Raw genomic sequence first — 6000 nt, 5'->3', positions numbered from 1 at the left:
AAAGTGCATCCTCCAGTCTCTGCTTCCTTCATCACATGGTCTTCTCCTCTTCCAAAGTCAAATCTCTCTGCCTCCCTCTTCTGAGGATACGTATGATTATATTTAGGATGCACCTGGATAATCCAGTATAATCTCCCATTTTTAAGATTATTAATTTAATTGCATCTGCAAAGTCCCTTTTGCCATAGAACGTATACTCCCAGGTTTCAGGGCCAAGGATGGGGCATTTCAGGAGACCATGACTGAGCAGGGGCCTGGGGCTTTAGGAAGTGAGCAGTGGTGTGACCTCAAAGAGAGCAGTTAGATTTCCCAAGCCCAGGTGGGGTGGATTTCTCTTCCCATCCGGTTCCATTGCAGCACCCTGTCAATAACAGGATTCTCATGGGATACCCAGAGGCCACGCCTTAAGCCATGAGGCTAATGGTCTTTGCATCCAAGCTTTGCTCAGAAAGGACGTGGCAGTCCACCTTCGAAGGAACTACGTGACCTGAGACAATGTGTGAGGATTCATACATCATCCAGGATGGACTGAATGCCAAAAAGACCTTTCCCCAAAATTTCTGGACAGACTCTTACAGTACTTGAGGGAAGCAGAGTGGCACCCCAAAACAAGACGAAGTGAATTCACACTACCTTTGTCAAGCAGAGTCTCAGAACTTTGTTTGATTTGCTTTAGAAAAAGTATAGTAATAGAAAATATTTCTTGAATACTGTCAGGTAAATTCACACATGTCTGGAGATAGGGCACGGTTGGCTTCTTAAGCAAATATAGTCACATGCCACATAATAATGTTCAGGTCAACAATGGACTGCAGATACAACCGTGGTCCCATGAGGTTATAATGAAGCTGGAAAAGTCCTATCACCTAGTGACGTCATCGTTGTCATAATGCCGTCTCAGTGCAAGGCATTCCTTGTGTGTTTGTGGTGATACTGCTCTGCCAGTGGTTTAAAAAGTAAAAATAAAAAAATAAGAAATTTTAAGGCTGGGCGTGGTGGTGCACGCCTGTAATGCAGCATTTTGGGAGGCCGAGGCGGGTGGATCACCTGAAGTCGGGAGTTTGAGACCAGCCTGACCAACATGGAGAAACCCTGTCTCTACTAAAAATACAAAATTAGCCAGGCGTAATGGTACATGCCTGTCATCCCAGCTACTCGGGAGGCTGAGGCAGGAAAATCATTTGAACCTGGGAGGCAGAGGTTGAGGTGAGCTGAGATTGCGCCATTATACTCCAGCCTGGGCAACAAGAGAGAAACTCTGTCTCAAAAAAAAAAAAATAAAAGAATTTTTTTAAAAAGGAAAAAAGCTTATAGAACAATAATATGAAGAAATTTTTTTTTACAGTTGTACAATGTGTTTGTGTTTTAAGTGTTATTACAAGAGTCAAAATGTTAAAAAATTACAAAACTTACTAAGTAAAAAAAATTACAGTAAACAAGGATGAATTGATCATTGAAGAAAGGAAAATATTGTGGAAGAGTTAGTGCAGTGCAAGTATAGTGTGTTTCTAAAGTCCACAGCAGTTTAGAGTGACGTCCCAGGCCTCCACATTCACTCCTCACTCATTGGCCCATCCAGAGCAACTTCCCATCCTGCAAGCTCCAAGACCAGTGTGTCATTTTCCATCTTTCATACTGTAATTTGACTGTGTCTATTCTATTCTTAGATACAAAAATGCTTCCCATGATGTCACAGTGGCCTACAGTATTCAGCAGAGCAGCATGCTGTACAGGTTAGTAGCTTAGGAGCAATGCGGTGTGCCATCTAACCTAGGTGTGTGGTAGGCTGCACCATCTAGGTTTGTGTGAGAACACTCTATGATGTTCTCACAATGATAAAGTCGCCTAACGCGGCATCTCTCAGAAGTAGCCCTGTGGTTAAGCCACGCAGGACTGTGTCTGGGTGTCAGCATTTGCATCACATCCTGATTATCTGCTCCAAGAGGCCTGCTTTAGAGAAAATGAAGTTTCTTATCACCAAGGCTTCAGGTCCCTTTTTTTTCTGGTTAATGGGGGGGAAAATCCAGGCAGACAAGCCTCAGGTGATGCGGCCACTTTCATCTCAGTCAGTATCCTATCAGAGTCAGGTCCTATCAGAGCTCCCAAGCTCCTGGAATGGAAATGCTCCGTCCTTCCCCCAGTTTTAATTTCCTTCCTCAGAAAAAGGGACACGGTCTGCATTCGTGTGCAGGATGTGAGGATTGCATGGGTATCTGGTTTTCACACCTGGCCAGTTCTGAGCTCTACAGGCTGCATTCACCAGGCAAGGACGAGGAGAGAGCTGGAAGTGCAGTGGTGGCGTGGGCAAGGGCGGTGCCAGTGTCCTGCCAGGGAGGACCTTGGGACAGTGGGTGCTGATCACACGGGGGAGCAGGCCAGCATTGCTCATAGGTGAAAGTGGAAGTTCTCCTATTTTATTTTATTATTTATTTATTTTTTATTTTTGGAGACAGTCTCACTCGGTCGCCCCGGCTGAGTGCAGTGGTGCAATCTCGGCTGACTGCAACCTACGCCTCCTGGGTTCAAGCAATTCTCCTGCCTTAGCCTTCCAAGTCGCTGGGACTACAGGCACACGCCGCCGTGCCTGGCTAATTTTTTGTATTTTAGTAGAGACGGGGTTTCACCATGTTGCCCAGGCTGGTCTCGAACTCCTGAGCTCAGGCAATCTGCCCACCTTGGCCTCCCAAAGTGCTGGGATTACAGGCGTGAGCCACCGTGCCCAGCCAATTCTCTTATTTTAAAAACCTGGAGTGACTGTCGCAGCTTCTCTGCTTGAAGGGCAATGCATCATTCATTTCTCTGGGAAAATAAATTCCAACTGCTCAGGTCCAACTAGAAAGAAGGGGGAGGGAGAGAGGACAGAAGTGTCGCAGCCCTGCCTCCTTGGTCACCTGGGGTGGATGGCCAGTGTGCAGGGAGCACTCAGCACTCTGGTGCCTTTGGCCAGGAGCTGAGCAGGGGCTGGTGGGAGCTGCACGGCCGCGACTGGTGAAATCACAGAACTGAGTCACATGGAAGGGGCGAAGGAGTCCAGAAAACCGAAGAGTGTGGCCTCAGGATGGTGACTGGGGGATAGGAGAGGACATGGCCATGACAAAATATCAGAGGCCATGGAGAAATCCACTCTGTGAGAAATCCCAGCACTGGAGGCCCAGATAATATTCATTTATGTAATTTGTATTTCTGCAGGGCCGTAATACAAATATAAATATTAGCCAGGCATGATGGCACATGCCTGTAAGTTTCTCTCTTGTTGCCCAGGCTGGAATACAATGGTGCAATCTCAGCTCACCTCAACCTCTGCCTCCCAGGTTCAAATGATTTTCCTGCCTCAGCCTCCTGAGTAGCTGGGATAACAGGCATTTATCTCATTTATTCCTCACAATGGCCATTTTGAAAGGAGTTCTATTCATATTCCACCCCCAACTCTGGCCACCCATGGGGATTCTGCCACCACCATGGAAAACACCTGAGCCGTCCTGCTGGAGCGGCCCTGTGAAAGTGCACTGAGGCTCCCTGGCCTAGAGCCGAGGAAGGGAAGCACGGAAGAGGTAAGCAACTTGCCCAAAATGGCAAAGCCTTTAAGCTATGGGGCCTGAACCCAGGGTCTGCCATCTTGAGGACCAAACCACCACTGTCACGAGCCCGTGGTAAGAGCTGCTATGCACGTGTCTGCCTTTGGGGAGGTTTCGGGGGCGCTGAAGGGTAACGGAAGCCCACTGGGCTCCATGCCTGGGGTGGCACAGCAGGGAGATGAAAACAGCACTGAGAGGCAGCCGGGGGGGCAGGAAGAGGGCCTTAAAGATCTCAAAGGCCTGTAAGATCTCTTGGTGCTGGGGATTAATGGAACTCCTGGATGGGTCCCCAGGACCTCGCTTGCAGCTTGAGCTGCAGTGTTTCCTTGAACCCCGAGTTGCTCAATGGAACACACACATCCACCTTTGCATCTCTCCTGCCCATCACTCAGTCCAGTACATGGTAAGAGCCCAGTAAGGTACAGCTTCAGTGAATGAGGGAGGCAAGTCCAGATCAAGGGCCATGTCTCGGTCATTGCTCAATAACAAACCACCCCAAAACTAGTGGCACAGAGTGGCCTCTATTATTTACTTACAAGTCTGGGCTCAGCTGCGAAGCCTTAGGTAGGGTTACTCATGAGGCTGCAGTCTCACCTGGAGGCTCACATAGGGCTGCATGGTCTAAGGTAGGGTCTGCAATCCCTGGGTCATGGACTGGTACCAGTGGCCTGTTAGGAACCAGGCCGCACAGCAGCAGGTGAGCGGCAGGTGAGCACGTATTACCACCTGAGCTCCACCTCCTGTCAGATCAGCAGACCAGGACCATAGGAGCGTGAACCCTACGGCGAACTGTGCCTGCGAGGGATCGAGGTTGTGGCTTCTTATGAGAATGGAATGCCTGATGATCTGAGGTGGAAAGGTTTCTTCCCAAAACCTTTCCCCAGCCCATCTGTGAAACAATTGTCTCCCATGAAACCGATCTGTGGTACCAAAAAGGTTGGGGACCACAGGTCTGAGGCCTCATTCACAGTCTGGAGCTATAGGCCAAGGAGCCTCAGTGCTGTTCCATGGGGCCTCACCAGCAGGATGGCTCAGGTGTTTTCCATGGTGGCAGCAGAATCCACAAAGGTCAGGCCCCCATGCACAAGTACTTATCAGGCCTCTCCTTGGGTCACCTGTGCTGGTGCCCATTGGCCAAAGCAAGTCACATGGCCAAGCCCAGCATCAATGTGGGAAGGGACTCCTGTAGGCCATAAATACTGGAAGGTGTGATTCATGAGAGGGCATGAAAGGTGTGACACCCACCTCAGGCATATTAACCCAGGGTTAGCCCTTAGGCCTGAATTCTGGAAGAAGTCTTTTTCCTTCTTGCTCTACTAATAAACTTGGAATTGAGGTGAATTCACATTTGTATCAGTTACAAAATCAAGAACAAGTCATCTGGGCATGATGGCTCACACCTGTAATCCTGTGGCACTTTGGTAGGCCAAGGCAGGTGGATCACCTGAGCTCAGGAGTTTGAGACCAGCCTAGGCAACACTGCAAAACCCTATCTCTGCTAAAAGTACAAAAATTAGCCATGTGTGGTGGCACACACCTGTAGTCACAGCTACTTGGGAGGCTGAGGCAGGAGGATCGCTTGAACCTGGGAGATCAAGGCTCCAAGTGAGCCAAGATGGTGCCACTGTACTCCAGCCTGGGTGACAATGTGAGGTCCTGTCTCAAAAAAAAAAAAAAAAAAGAAAGAAAGAAAAAGGATAAGTCAATGTCAGGACAGAACAACCAGAGGGTTAATTATGTAAAAGTTCAGTTAATTCCTCCACAGGCTTCTAGGTCCTTTGGAGCAGTAGAGCCCACAGGAGAAAGACAAGAGACAGGAGCCCCCAGGACCCCGCCCTCCCCGCCTTCCTGTAAGTGGCGTTAGGCTGGATGTTGCCTCAATTCTTCACATCCTCAGAGACATCATGAAATTGGTTGGCATAGAGCAAAGGAGCTTTTGGCCTTTTTCTGCTGGCTGTTTCTATTTACTGGGGACAAAACTAATAGGAAATTATGTTCTTATCTTGGCAACTATAAAGTGTTTTCCTTCTGATTCCCTAATCCCTGTAGATGGTGCTTATGTTCACCTGCTGCTACCAAATGCTGACATTAGCTCGGACTGAAACATTATCCCAGAGGTGTGTTGTGGTAAAGTGGTTCTCAAACATCTTGGGAGGTGTAAACCTCTTCACAGGGGCTCAAGACATCTCCAGACCAATTTCCTTCACCCTCCAAAATCATAAAAGTCTCATCCCCTGAATGGATGGGGAGAACAGCACAGATGGGTGAGCCACAGTGAGAGACGCTATAAGGAAGTTACTAACCAAAACCCATTCGGACAGTGTCCTGTTGACTTCTGAATGTGTCCGGGCCCAGGCAGGAAACAGATGGCCCACACAAATTGGGTAATTTGAGAATTTAATACAAGAACTTGCATCTCCTGCCC

Source organism: Rhinopithecus bieti, unplaced genomic scaffold (assembly GCF_001698545.2).
Source record: "Rhinopithecus bieti isolate Rb0 unplaced genomic scaffold, ASM169854v2 scaffold_2554, whole genome shotgun sequence".
NCBI lineage: Eukaryota > Metazoa > Chordata > Mammalia > Primates > Cercopithecidae > Rhinopithecus > Rhinopithecus bieti.
The sequence above is the reverse complement of the archived record's forward strand: the minus strand, read 5'-3'. Positions refer to the sequence as shown.